Source organism: Centruroides sculpturatus, unplaced genomic scaffold (genome assembly GCF_000671375.1).
Source record: "Centruroides sculpturatus isolate CEXI.00-Female unplaced genomic scaffold, Cexi_2.0 scaffold1156, whole genome shotgun sequence".
NCBI classification, from domain to species: Eukaryota; Metazoa; Arthropoda; class Arachnida; order Scorpiones; family Buthidae; genus Centruroides; species Centruroides sculpturatus.
The window spans coordinates 41,094-56,767 of record NW_019385353.1 but is presented as its reverse complement, the minus strand read 5'-3'; the positions used below and the strand labels follow the sequence as shown (position 1 = coordinate 56,767).

The window sequence follows — 15,674 nt, the reverse complement described above, 5'->3', positions numbered from 1 at the left end:
TATATTATAAATATATATTTATTAACTTACAATAAAAGCTTCAAGTAAAATTTTTATATCTCGCACTGTACTGTACATTATCAGCTAACAGGTAATTTTAATGTCTGTAAACTGTTCAAATTGGGGCATATTTTAGTGGCGACACCTTTACATGTTTTAAATCCTTCTCTAAGGGACGACGTGGAGTATCGTTATACGGAGACGATGACTAGAAGCTTTTCGGAGTAGACGAAGTTTTAATTAATGTAATCGCCGATGCTTTAGTAGTGACGGTACTAAAATGAAAGGAAAGTGAAAGTTAACATATCCGACACATTGGAAACTTGGAAACGCCATATATGTCGATGTTACGCGAGTTTTCTTCGTTCTTTTGTGGTTCCTTGAGAGCTTGATAATATTTCTCGCGTTAATTTTCTTTACTGGCTTCCGAATTTATGAAAATAATTTTTCACATAATTATATGAAAGAAATTTTTGTTCGTACAACCTGAGAACACAGGATATTGTATCGACATCGATATGTAATATCGTGTATACGAAATGTCGCTATTTTAAGACAACATCGAACGTCGATATTGATAATATTGCATCGTATCGAACAATCTTAGTGTCCGGATCAAAAGATGGCGCAACTCTACTAATCCAGTGACTGATTTTAGACTCGTGACTAATGATATTTTCCACGTGTTAAAAAATGTATTACTATTAATAAAAAGTGTTTTAGTTCCACTTAAAAAATTAAATATTGTACAAATCAATAAAGAAAAGAAAATTGTTTTACATTTTAATTTATACACTAAATTTTCTTAACAATATTTATCAGAAGATGATCGGTACGCGGCGGTTCTATTTTTATTTATATGGCGATATATAACAAATGTTTTATTATTAGTTTAGATATATGTTTTACTTGGCTGCTCTTTATCAGCATTTATTGGTCCTGAAAAAGACCTTTTAATTTTTATATCAATCTGATATGGATTAATAATCTGAGATGTTCACTCTTGACGAAACAAAAGCTAAAGTTAATTTTCCTGCACTGCTAAACGCTCTTAAACCATATCATTTCCTCCGGAAAGTTACGCTTAGAAAAACACTGAGATTGTTGACGATATCCATTCAGTCTAGCCAGACAGTCAAAGTTATTACTGTGATGGTTCGAGGGATTGAGGTAATGTAATAGTTTGGAGACATTTAGTAATATAGGAAAATTATCTTTAGTTTTTGTTTAGTCAAAAATGAGCGACTCAGATTATTAATCGACGCTTGCTGGTCATCTCCTATCATTTGTTAACATTAGCACAGGCCTTTTACATTTCAACAGATAAATAGATAATGCAAGAGTTTATTCTTGTCGTAGTATACGCTAGTATAGAATAACGATATTGAAGTTCTGAATTTGCCAGCATGCTTCCTACACCTCGATTCGTTGGAAAACGTCTGGGGAATTCTCGTGAGAAAAGGTTACGGGACAACCATTTTTTTATACAAGTTGAACACAGAATCGCAATTCCGCGGGCCTAGGAAGAGATGGATATGAAAACCTTACAAAATCTCGTTCAGAGCATGTCCAACAGAATATTTTAATTAATAAATAAAAATGGACGCCTAACCAATTATTAATTGTGATGTTTTGCAACTTTTGAATGTTCAACATTAAGACTTTTGCAATTCCTAATGTTGAAAATAGACTTAGGGTGTATATGTTACCGCTAAAGCTCGAAAGCCGTTAATGTGTGCATTACCTAGCTAATCTCCAGATTAACTAGGGTGATCCGTTAACGTGCGGAATCAAGAGTTTTCTGCATTTAACCTAGGTAATCCGCACATTAACGGCTTCCGTATCGTTAAAGTTCAAAAGTTTGTTTTTTGCATTTCCTTTCCCTACTACTTCCCGAACAAGACAGAGCAAAAACTGATTCACGTTCAATTTTAGCTGTGGTTCTTAGTAAAACAGAGGATGGCTTTTATAAACTTGGTACTAAAACGGGTATTTTAAAACAAATATATGCAAAATCTGAATTCAGTGTTTGCGAAGAGAGATTTTTAATGACAGAAGATGTCCCTGCTGTAGAAATATGTTTATGTCAAATAGCAATAAAACAATCCTTTGGTACTGACTGGGCAAGGTTTCAGAAAATGTGACTGAAAATCTAAGTGTACTACAAATAGGTGTGCTTGTCGCGAAAACCAATTGCTATGTAATTCGAAGTATCACCAATCTTTAGATTGCTTTAATAAGTAAGCACAATTTCAGGGCGGTGCCGTGCTATGATGCAGTGATGCGGCGGCATCAGGCGGCACCGTAAGGGGGCGGCATAAGCAGCGAAATCAAAATATTATTTGAACTATTCAATAATTAAAAATTTTTACGCAACGCTTTTCTATATTGATCTATGTTATTCCGATATTGATGTATACTATTAATGATTTATCGCACTCCTCTGCTTAAGTGCTTTCGGTACCCTTTGATTTCGGTTTATGGTGCAATTGCATTGTTGGAGAACGGCAGTCAAAAAGCTTTTGACAAGACAGCGCAAAGCTATTGTTTTTGTTTGTAATATACTGCGCGACTCTCCTAAAAGCTGAGGCGGCAATTATTATAAAAGACAATTGCACGTGTAACGTGTTGATAGTTCGGCTTTGACCTTAAATTATTGACAATATTTGGTTTTAACGTTAGTTTGTCTCTATAAGTAGCGAGTGACTGTGCTGTGTTTAAGTCAGTGAATCAGATATATATCTATATCAGTATAATATTTTTGCATTTTTACTAGTTCAGTTTTTTGTGTTTAAAAAGTAGATCAGGTAAGATAATTATTATTTTTTACAGCAATTTTAGTTACTTATTATCATTGAAAAGGATTATGTTCTGACAATAAGAACTCGAATTAAAAAAATAGCATTTGCATGAACTGGGTATATATCAGGTGCGGAACGTGTGCCTGTGTGTGATAGAGAGTTATTTAGTTAATATTGGACTACTTTTAAATTCTGTATGTGATAGAGAGAGTTGCTTAGGAAATATTTGTATTTGCTACTTTTGCGTTCGTTATTTTTTGCTCTATTTTTACTAAATTTATATACGTTGAAGTGGAGACAATAGAATGACAAGTTAAAGAAAGACATATGTCAAAACGGCTGCTAGCTGTCAATTTGACAGATATTCGTTATCTCTTTACTAGCAGACGAGCCCGGCGTTGCACGGGCAAAAAATAACGATAGCGAAGATTAAGATTTTTAGATTATAGCCGATTTTACCCGTTTTCACCGAATGCAAGAATTAGGTCTCCCTCTTCCGAGATTAATTAGAGAACTTTTACATGGTCTGAAAATATGTTCGATTTTCTGCAAAAACGCAAAAAACCGCATCTAAAATAGTACAGTAAAGCAGAGTTTTTAAAGATAATCCTTAAAACATATTTATTTTCTATACTTCATTTATTTTACATTGCATACTACAAATAGATTTTTAAAACTGCGTCGTAACTTTAAGGTAAAAGCAAATACAAGGTAAGTATTAATATTAGAAAGCAAATGTAATTGCAATGATTTAGTAGGAAACTTAAAACTGTAGTGAACAAAGTTTATATATAAATAATTGGAAATTTTACACACATATAATATATATAGGCTTATATATGTACAATTTCCTATAAAATAGCCTTTATTTCTCGGTTTTGCAATCAGCCAATTAAATCAAGTTTTTCCATTATCTCAAGCTAACAGGTAATTTAATTTTATGGTTAACTAGCAGATAAAGTATGATCGGCAACATTTTATGAAACCCTAAAACATACATTTTATGAAACTGCCCCTTTAGTAGCCGCTGATCTATCAATGGATGAATCCAATATCGACTTTCTATTATTTTCTTACGAAGCAGCACAAGAAGCGAAATACACGTAAGCTCTACAAAATCCATTTTCATAGTGAAAACTGGTAATTGGAAAATGTCTCTGGTATTTCTTAGTCGCAGCTGCAATTTATAGCTTGTTTGAACGTCTAAGTGATTAGCTATACTTCTGTGGCAGCTACATATTTGTCGTTCGTGTGGTTGAATATGCGATTAATCGCAAGAAGCAGCGACTAGCGATTTTTTTGTAACGAGAATAAGTCACTCGTGTAAACGTGCTCTTAAGCGGACTCTACAGTATTCAATTATTACAATCAATTACGAGTATAAACGTATTTTTAAAATATAAATATCTGTTTTTATTATAAAATTTTAAAAAAAATTATCATTGCTTAATGAATAGACTTTCTGATATAAGTTATTATATGTTTTGATATTTTATAAACAGATAAAATAAACCGTATTCAATCTTCGAAAAGAAGATTAAAAGTTTATGTTGAGGAGATCGTTATTGTGATTAATTATCAAACATGAAGGTTCTTCTTGTCACTATTTTAGTTGCTGTCGCTTATGCTGAAAGACCGCCGATTCGTAAGTATAAGATATTTTGTCCGGATTAGTTTTAAAATAAACTTTGAATAAATGAATGACGAATATAAATTTGATATAAAATATACATCTCTTCTGTAAATGGAAACAACATGGAAATCAAAAATATATTCTTCTGTTAATAGTGTTTATTACAGTATTATTGTATTTGATAAGTTTAAACATCGACTACACAATATTAAAACTTAAATGTGCATTAAATGTTTTTAGCTTGTGTTATTTTAATATATTTTTTAATTGCCATCACAGGTAATTAAATAATAAATCAAATAAGTTTAAAATTATGTTGTAAGTTTAAAATACAGATATTCCTCGTACAACACTACCTTTAGCTGCTGCTATGGTTTTGTTTATTTCACAGTTTAATAATTTTCGCAATATTTCTTCAATGTTATCAAGTTTTATTTTTAACTTTACACAGATACCCGTTTTACCCTATTTTAATAGCATTTTATTTACTTAATTTTTTTAAATTCGTAATTCATTTTAGTTTCACTTCTCGTTCTTTCTTGTTTTGGTTTTAATTCTATACTTTTATCCAGAAGTTACAAGTAAATATTGTTTCAAGTAACGTTCGTTTTTTCTCTGGGTTTTGCACATATGTAATATAAATAAACGTTAAGTTTAATGTATTTTGTTACACGGAATTTATATTGTACAAATAAGAACTGAAGAGGGGGAAATAGCCGAAAATATATTTTTAGTGTTGTTAAACTTTTTTAACCGCAGGTAAGTAATCGTTCGTTAAAATTACGAACGAAATACAGCTGTACATCGGTACTCGAACTGTTCCTAATTCAAACATTTGGGTATTCAGACACAAATTCTGGATAAAAAGAATCGCTCTGTGCTCGACTGTATAAATGCGTTCCGCTAATTATCGATTGTTAGTTAATTATCGATTGCTTTAATAAACATATTTCTCTGAGTAACGAAAAAAGAATAGTATATTTTCCTAACTTCTGAAATGTAACCCTAGTTGCATTAGTTCTTTGTTTTGTGTAGCACGGATTCTCATAACATGACACTTTTTCGGAACGTGACTGCCGTGTTATACGAGAGATACCTGTATTTCTACCGTATTATTAGTGAAAGAGAATACTTTTATAATCTTCGAAACTTTCGCACAACAATATTGAATATTTAATAATTGAAATATGAGTAAAATTTTTATATCACAGGATGTGACAGTATACGTGAAGAGTATTTAGAATGTGGAAGTGCATGTCCTGCAACATGCGAGAATTACAATATCCCAACACCGTGCGCTTTAATATGTGTTTCCGGATGTTTCTGTAAAAGACAATATGTAAGAGCACCTAATGGCCGTTGTATTTTGCCAAAATATTGCTACAATTAAGCGCATCTGATGACGACTTACTTTAAAAGCAAGATTCTGGCAAAAGATAAGCCGTGTTAAACAAGTTTCAGAAATAAAAAAATGATTTAAAATTGCATTTTATGATTTGTAATCTTTTTATCTAAAGTTACCAAAATGTTTAAATTTTTTTTTTTTTTTTTTTTTTTGTAATTGGCCTACGCCTCGGAACAACGCTGTATAACTCTGGGATTTTGAAATGATAATACACTCAGTGTCAGAAATCTTGTTTGCTTAGTTATAAAAGGTAAACTGTTCAAGTGTGAGAATTCTAAAAGCATCTAGAGATGGAAATTAGACCTAACAGTATCTATTCAGTGTGAAGGAAGTACTATAAATTGATGTTACACATTAAATTCACTTTTTCTAAAAATGTGCTATAGAAGGATCGTTCCGGGACGTACTTTAATTATCGTGATTGTTCCTAAGCAAAATGGTTATTAGGAGCATAGTTTTAATTTAAATGCGGTATTTAATATTAAAAATAATATCACCGTATTAAAACATATTGAACAAACTAAACTCGTTTTCATATCTCCGTCACTTATAATCACCAGGAAAAAACACTTTTTTCAGACTCGATCTTTTATAGCTACACCTATGTATAAATATACAAAACGATTTAAAAACATTCTCTGGCGATAATGTCAAACATTAATGATAAATAGTTTGGATTAAAATGGCTGATAGTGTTTTACATGTTAAAAATAAAAATTATTTGTTTTTAAGTTTTGACATTATCAACAGAGTATGCTTTTAAATCGTTTTGAATATTTTTACGGAATCGTAACTTCTAAAAAAGTGTCTTCTCTGCAAAGGACTCTTTGTTCCTGGTGAATAAATACTAATTTTGTAATCTAACTTATCTACATTTAAAATGCATACGGGGCTTGAAATACGTAACAAATATTTGTGTCGATGTTGCTTATACTAAAACACAAGAATAAATAATTAAGTTCGAGACTCGATTAGAATGATTAACATGAAAATTCCAAAATGTAGATCATGCTATTATTTAGGATGTAACTTTAAAAAAATTGTATAATGCATATATACATTCAGTTGCAAAAAAATTAAAACAACGAGTTGCTTATTTGGTGGCGCCAATCTGTTGATTTTTTTTATTATTAAACACTTTTTATATTTTTAACTATTATAAAATGGTAAAAAGCTTAATTTTGAAGGTAGGGATGGGTTTTATAAAATAATTGTAAATACTAAATCGTTATTAAATCCTACCCTTCTGGAGATATGACACAAGACCTCGTTTATCTCCCAACCCCTTCAGCATTTAATCACCAAAATTTAATAGCATCAATCCTCCAATACATAAACCTCCTTGAAAAATCTCAGTCATTTTCGACAAGAAGCACAGGTGTTATTAAAATTTAAAGACAGTGAACAAAATCGTGCTCCCCATATACACACTCTAACATCCATACATACAGAAAAACCTATTAGAATGTGGCTGTCCATTAGTCATGACTGTGCACATGTATTACTTAGATATTACATCTAAACAATTGTAAAACTGGACACTTGGACTGGACATTTGGTCACTTGCTTGCCTGGTTGCTTCCATGCAGATACTACTGTCTACACGGTTGTAATATCTATTCTTTGTCTTATTCAAACGTTGCTGGTTAAGTTTTAGTCTTATCACGACCCATAAATAATAATAATAATAACATAAAGGTTATGAACCCAGTACCCAGTAAAAGTCTGTGATTAAGTTCAAAACTGATTAGGTGCGAATTGAAGAACAAAGAAAAACAGTGTGTAACGAAGCTGACTACCATTGAGAAACTGGAATAATCCTCCAACTTGTCTTCGTGGCAATTCATGCCTTCTTATTCAAAATATTATTAAGAATAAAGATTTAAAATTACATTTTTTTTGCAGATCGCTACATGGGTATATTTTTATATTTCTATATGGGTATATTAATTAAGTGGTTATTTTTATGCATGGTATTAGCAATTGCTAGGAAGAAAAGAAGAAAATGAGAAAGCTGTACATAGCTTAAAATAATAAATAAATGTACAAAGTTTATGAACGTGTAAAACTTTTATGGGAATGAAATAAAGTGTAATATATAAAACATAAGCTGTTAATTAACCATTAATTTATTTTGTAAAATTAATGCAAATTACAGGATGTTTCGCTCAAAAGTACGCAATTTCATTTGGCTATTAAAAAATAATAGTTAAAAATATAGTCTAAGTTCAACAAAGATTTTATATAGAGAAAAAACTCATTAAATTTCAATGAAAAAGTCACCCAACTCTACATGAACTCCAGCAGACAGTAGACAATTTTCTGCAGCATGTCACAGTGGATAATGCGCTCCCGAAGATCCTGAACATCTCTGACTGGAACAGCATAAACCATATCTTCCACTCAACCCCATAGAAATAAATCTTAAGAAAGTCAGGTCGGGAGATCGTGCGGCCACGTTGTCGATCATAACAAACCACGAATTGCGCTTTGATTGGACGATAATGCTCACGATTCGAGTTCTACGCCATCTTGTAGTACGAAACAATTCTCTGTAAAATTTGATAAGTTTTACCATCAGATACCATTCATTGCTTTCACACATCTTCAACAATTCGTTTTTTATGATGAATTATAATCGGGCATTTTCGAGCGGAACATCCTGTATTATTAATTTGATAATAATACCCCGTAAAAAATATAATCATTTCATAATTATGTCTAAATAGCTGTTTACATTATGATTGCACTGGCAATGTAAGCTGCAAATACCTTTGTTTATAGAGTGCCTAATTGAATCTTAATACAGTCAAACTAATGGGAAATATTTATATAAACATAAACAGTTAGTGGGTGTAATTTTAAAAAATTGTAAACGTATAAATTCCCACTGCCGTGTTTGTCCTTCCTTATCTCTAAATGTGTTAGATAGATGAATCAAAGACCAGAACGTTTAGAGATAAGAGGCCCCGATTATGTAAACACGAAATTCCGTTTTAGCCGTCGGAAGTCACGTTATTTCAATTCAAAAATTTTCTGAACGCAGTTAGATGTATGACCGCCATTATTATTGTTAACAGGAAAAGTATGGTTTACAGAGGCAAGATACTACTAAACTTAAAGTGCATTGTGACGAAAAATTGCATATAGGCATTGTGACGATGTCACAATAAATAATTGCTCGTTTTTGAATTCTCCGTGTTTCATAATTTATTTAAAACTAAAGAATAAAGAATAACATATTCTATAGACTGAATCAGTTGCTTAAAACTATGAATGATCTCATATTACGTATAATGATTGACGCCATTTATCAATGAATAATGTATTAATAAAACTGTAATCTGAACGATCAAAAAATGTTTCTTGGGTCAAGTAAATCGTATAATTTTTAATAGTAACGAATATTAAATTGACTTTCTATTTTTTTGTTTTCTTTTTTTGACTGTAAACACTAAAAGAGCTTTTCTTCAAACGCAACGTGGGTTTGGCCAGACTCACAACGGGACGATGAATGGTGAAGGACGGAACTCGACATATCCGGAAGGACCACTCCCGGAAAAATCCTTGGATTTTTTGTTCCCTGATCCAAGAGAGCGTTAGTCTGATGACCACCTGCCCTTCAATTGGCTTTTATAAGTAACTTATTACAAATATTAGCTTTAAAATGAGCAACGTGACCTCACTTTTGTCCTTGCTGCTTTTGTTAATTAAGTTTGGTTAGCAATGCGATCAATAAAACAGGTCGTATAGACTTCAGTTTTATTGATCAGACCTCACAGGGAATAAATTTGAATCGAGCTACCCCTAAAACTGATAATGTTTCAGATCGGATTCGGACAAAGATTTCTAACGTTAAATATTTTATAAATTTCTCTGTGGATAACATCACTGAACACTAATCGTGGGTTCGCGTCTTCTTTTCTCTGGATTTTTCCGGGTTTTCTTTACGTATCTAGCACGTAAATACAGGCAGTTTCCTAAAGAAGAGTTCCCGAAATGCACCCGTTCACAGATCCAACATAGGCTCACCAGTGGCCAAGCGGTTCCATTTCCTGAACAGTAGTTATTCGGTCGTGGGTTCGCGCCTCGCCAGGATGGGCTGGCCACGTAGAGTTTTTCGGGTATTCTCCATGTCTGTAATACTTGAGTAAGGCCAATTATCCTTAAAAATCTCCCGGAAGGCATTATTTCTCGTGTAACTACCATCATAAACACATACAACTACTATTACATGACAATTACATCACACCTTTCCACGGAGCGATATAGCCCAACTAGCTGATATAAGACAAGAGAGCCTATAAGAATCGTGCACACCTAATGAAAATAGAAGTAAAATAAAACAAGTTTCGTTAAAAGCTCATAACAGATTACCGAGCTATAGCCGTATTTTCTGTCTTCTGTGGCTCCTTCCTACACCATGTTGTTACTCACTAATAGCGACGCCATTCTTTAACATTGCTATGATTACTGTCTTAAATAGAAAAATAATTTTAATACATTAATTGTGGATTAATTTGTAAATTGGGTAAATACGGTTTATAATATAGGCCGATAACTTATTTATCGGTTTGTATGTAAGTAGACACGCTGCACAATTACGTTGCTAATATAATTTATACTGTATATGATATATAGTCTATATTAAAATGTTTTCATATTGCAATGTTAATTGTATTTGGTTTTGTTGTAGTTATAAATTTATAAGGATAGTAGGGGGCTTTGTCTCTCCACTTGTTCAGAAATTTCATGACAAATCATCGATTTCCGGTGCTGCTGTTTCTATTTTTTATTTTTGTTTTTTATTTTTTTCACGGAATAAATTTTATGTTAAACTAAATTAGGTATTTTAATATAGGGAGATTATAGGCTATTTAGAAACAAATATGTGTTAACAAAACAAATAATTATTTTAAATTAACGAATTAACCATTAATTTATTTTGTAAAATTAATGCAAATTACAGGATGTTTCGCTCAAAAGTACGCAATTTCATTTGGCTATTAAAAAATAATAGTTAAAAATATAGTCTAAGTTCAACAAAGATTTTATATAGAGAAAAAACTCATTAAATTTCAATGAAAAAGTCACCCAACTCTACATGAACTCCAGCAGACAGTAGACAATTTTCTGCAGCATGTCACAGTGGATAATGCGCTCCCGAAGATCCTGAACGTCTCTGACTGGAACAGCATAAACCATATCTTCCACTCAACCCCATAGAAATAAATCTTAAGAAAGTCAGGTCGGGAGATCGTGCGGCCACGTTGTCGATCATAACAAACTACGAATTGCTCTTTGATTGGACTTTATCTAAAGTTACCAAAATGTTTAAATTTTTTTTTTTTTTTTTGTAATTGGCCTACGCCTCGGAACAACGCTGTATAACTCTGGGATTTTGAAATGATAATACACTCAGTGTCAGAAATCTTGTTTGCTTAGTTATAAAAGGTAAACTGTTCAAGTGTGAGAATTCTAAAAGCATCTAGAGATGGAAATTAGACCTAACAGTATCTATTCAGTGTGAAGGAAGTACTATAAATTGATGTTACACATTAAATTCACTTTTTCTAAAAATTTGCTATAGAAGGATCGTTCCGGGACGTACTTTAATTATCGTGATTGTTCCTAAGCAAAATGGTTATTAGGAGCATAGTTTTAATTTAAATGCGGTATTTAATATTAAAAATAATATCACCGTATTAAAACATATTGAACAAACTAAACTCNCTACGCTTGTTGGAGAACAATAAAAACACTACACTCAACAAACCACTAATAAAACTCAACTGCCTAACCTATAACCAAAGTCTCCTTTTAATTTATTTTTTAAAAAAAGCGCTTGACAAACTTGCCCCGCTTGCCGAAGTTGCCCCGATCTCCCCTATATAACGTAAAAGTTTTAATTAAAAAATTACAGTAAATCCTCGCTAACTAATAGGTGGCAATGGTGGTCCGAGTTTACGAGTTAGGAGGTTGTTTATGTGGTAAACGAGAGGACAGTAAAGTAATTTATTGCGATCAGCTCTATACAGAAGTTTTACTGAGTTGCGATTACACTGCTAAATTTATTATTACGGGAAACGAGCTCAAAAATTTTCATGACAATACAACATAACCCTACAGCAATGTACAGCTTTTTACTTACCGACTATAGCAATATAATGCGCGGCATCAAAAAGAAATCGAATCGAATATCGGAAACACTCGATCATACCGGTAATTATAACGAAATTATAATTTTTCTGGTATCGAGAAAATTACTATACAATTTTTCGAAAAAATCTGTCTGAAATCCGAGTTCATGGGGTTCGAGTTAGAAAGGGTTTACTGTACTTTAAAAAAATTAAGAAAGTGAATTTTAAAAGGTAAAATAGAACCGAATCTTAACGAAATCGAATGCGCCAACTTTATTATTGTCTGGAATATGAATCGCTTTCCTCTCCAACAATTATAAACATGAAAGTAATTAGGAAATTATTTAATAAATGTATAACCACTATCAAATTATATACAAATTACGACAAACTTAAATAAAAATTCCTGTAAGTACTCGAAATTTTCAAAGCGAGAGACAAAATAAGGCAGCATTTCCGGTTTGCTGTGCGTTGAGTTAGACTTGTATGATTGGCAGAACACTTACGTGCCGTAGATGAGCCTTTGATTTTGATTGGTTGTGTTCACGCACTTCCTTAACAGACTTCCGTAACGCAAATTTCCCTAATGACTCTCGTACATACACGTTATTCACGTCAAGATAAAACTCATAAATTTATCAGAATATTTATATGAAATGTGAAAATATATATAGATTATACATTTTCACTGTAGACTAATCATTTTAAGATTATATAATAGTATTGATACTTCAAAAGTTATTTTACAAGAATTTTACAAGAATTTTACAAGTTATTTTACAAGAATTTATATGATAAATTCCACGTAGGTGTTGAATATTAAACTATACGCCAAATCAACTTTATAGAATCATTGCTATAGCCTATATCATATTATATAAGTTTATCTCGTGGCGTAGGCGTATGTCTCCAAGGTTACACACTTCTAAATCGTACGATATTAAAAATAAATAAGAAGTTATTAATATTATAACGACAAAAAAATATAAATTTTAAATTTAGAATAGTCATTAAGCAATTATGTAGTCTATAATGATAACATGTGTCGACGGGGGTATAGCTCAGTGGTAGAGCATTCGACTGCAGATCGAGAGGTCCTTGGTTCAAGTCCGAGTGCCCCCTTAAATTTTTTTTTTGTTTTCTCACTTATTTTCTTTTAACGCTTTATATAACTTTAATCACATTTATTTAATATTAATATATTAGTTTTAAGAAATACAAACTCTATAAATTAATTAAAAAGTAATAATATATTCTTATCTATAGTTATATCCTCATCTAGCACGTAAATACAGGCAGTTTCCTAAAGAAGAGTTCCCGAAATGCACCCGTTCACAGATCCAACATAGGCTTACCAGTGGCCAAGCGGTTNGAATAGTCATTAAGCAATTATGTAGTCTATAATGATAACATGTGTCGACGGGGGTATAGCTCAGTGGTAGAGCATTCGACTGCAGATCGAGAGGTCCTTGGTTCAAGTCCGAGTGCCCCCTTAAATTTTTTTTTTGTTTTCTCACTTATTTTCTTTTAACGCTTTATATAACTTTAATCACATTTATTTAATATTAATATATTAGTTTTAAGAAATACAAACTCTATAAATTAATTAAAAAGTAATAATATATTCTTATCTATAGTTATATCCTCACCAATTTTATTACAAAGCCTAACAAAAATATAAAAGTAACTTAAATTAATATAACAATATTATTTAAATGTTAATTAATTAAATTTTTTAATTTGAAGATATTTTTTAAATTCAAAATTGTTTTTATATTATCTTATCATTATATTTACTTTTATCAATTATATGCGCAGAAATTGTATTTATTTTGATACTCGTAATTCTTTTATAATTTTTAATAATACAGGTTATGTTAAAAACTTTTAATTTTTTTGTATTGTAACTTATAAATACAGATTTTATTATTTTCAAACATTAATTTTAATTATTTTAATGAGATGTGAGTTGACATAATGTCTAGACACATGTTAAATACACTTACGGGAAAAATCTTTTGTTGCCAATAGACATTTACCTATCAATGTTTTATTAATGTTTATATAACATCATTAATATAAAATACAATTGTTAATTCGTTTATAGACAACTTTAAATTCTTTCTATTTGCCCTCCAATTTCCGAAATCATTATTATTTTTATGTGTTTAAATAAATTAAGAAAAGAATAAAACTTATTTTAAAAAGAATTAAATTTAAAACAAAAAATGTTATTTTATGAAATAAATGAGAATTTTTGAAAGTAGAAACAAAATCATGTAAAGATAATTAAATTTTGAATTACTATATTGACTGACATTTTATCAATTGAAACAGCCAAAAAACTTTGCTTTTTTATGTTATTGATAGTATTAAATTACTTAAATTATTGATTCATTTTTTAATATAAATTATTTCCTTTCTTTAAATGATTGATTTACTATCGTGACACTTAATAAGCTCCATAAGATATATTTAGAAAGGATAATTCTTTAAGTATTTTTATAAGAGTATTAAATTATAATTGAAACGAAAATTATAACTGAATTACATATGCGTTCTGAAATCAAAATAAAAAATATATAAAAGTTAATTTTTATGGGAAAGATCTACTGTACATGTTATCAGGAGTTTTGCTGCCATCTGTTGTGGTAAATTGGCATTACTTGATTAAAAAATTGTATTATATAATTAAAATCGCATTAAAATACATAAAAATAGATGAAGAATTATTTAAAATATTTATCGATTGTTTATAAAAATTTTAATTAATGGAAATAATTTTTTATATTATAAAAATAATATTAAAATTTAATTTAAAAAAAATAATGTTAAATAATATTGATTGAAAAAAAATTCAGTATTTTGGAATAAGTGAATAATAAATAAATAAAGGAAAAGGTTAAAAAAGTTAAAATAAAAATAGGGGGCACTCGGATTTGAACCGAGGACCTCTCGATCTGCAGTCGAATGCTCTGCCACTGAGCTATACCCCCACCACATCTGAAACTCCTCTACAACTGTATATATCAGTAACACGTGATTCATTTTCTACTCGTACATGTACGTGTTTATGTAATATTAGTTATTTGTGTTATACGCATTTAATGGCCCTCAAGATTTTTACATTTTATGGACTCAGGAAACTTTTAAACGTCGAGAAATGCAAAAAAAAATTCGGGGATAATTTCTGTGTGTGTGTGGGAGGACACGATGTTATCATCCTATTTGAAGCTTAATAACTCCTGTATTTTCTGACGAAATTTTCTGAAATTTTGCAAGGAGGTTGTGTATTAGGGGCATTGATACTATTAAATTTTGGTAGTTGGGGAGATAGAGGAGAGTCGTGTGTGGTATCTCGAGTAGGATCGGACTTAATGACGATTTTACTCATCATTTACACTTTTTTTTTTTTTATAAAACCAATTCCTACTCTCAAAATTAAGCTGTTTGCCATTTTATAATAATTAAAAGTATTAAGTTTTTTAAAATAAAATATGATAACAGGTGGCGCCATACTCAGTTTTAAATGTTTCCGGGAAAGTTAAGCAATTCGCTGCTAGATTTTTAAAAATTTTTTAACATTGTTTCCTTTTCGTATTTTTCAAAATTTAAATATAATAATGTCATATTTTATAATGTTTTAGATTGTTATTATTATTATTATTATTCTTTTAAAAAATTATTAATTATAA

The 15,674-nt window shown here is 30.7% G+C and overlaps 1 protein-coding gene and 3 non-coding genes across 4 annotated transcripts in view; 2 read left to right on the top strand and 2 right to left on the bottom strand.

The window, feature by feature from the left end:
- LOC111638004 (mucin-6-like) overlaps positions 1 to 15,674 on the bottom strand; it is a 40,263-nt gene that overhangs the window by 20,536 nt on the left and 4,053 nt on the right. The window lies entirely within an intron of this gene.
- Positions 13,030 to 13,101, top strand: Trnac-gca. The gene has a single exon. It is a non-coding gene; the product is annotated as a tRNA-Cys (tRNA).
- Positions 13,401 to 13,472, top strand: Trnac-gca. Its single transcript has one exon. It is a non-coding gene; the product is annotated as a tRNA-Cys (tRNA).
- Positions 14,904 to 14,975, bottom strand: Trnac-gca. The gene has a single exon. It is a non-coding gene; the product is annotated as a tRNA-Cys (tRNA).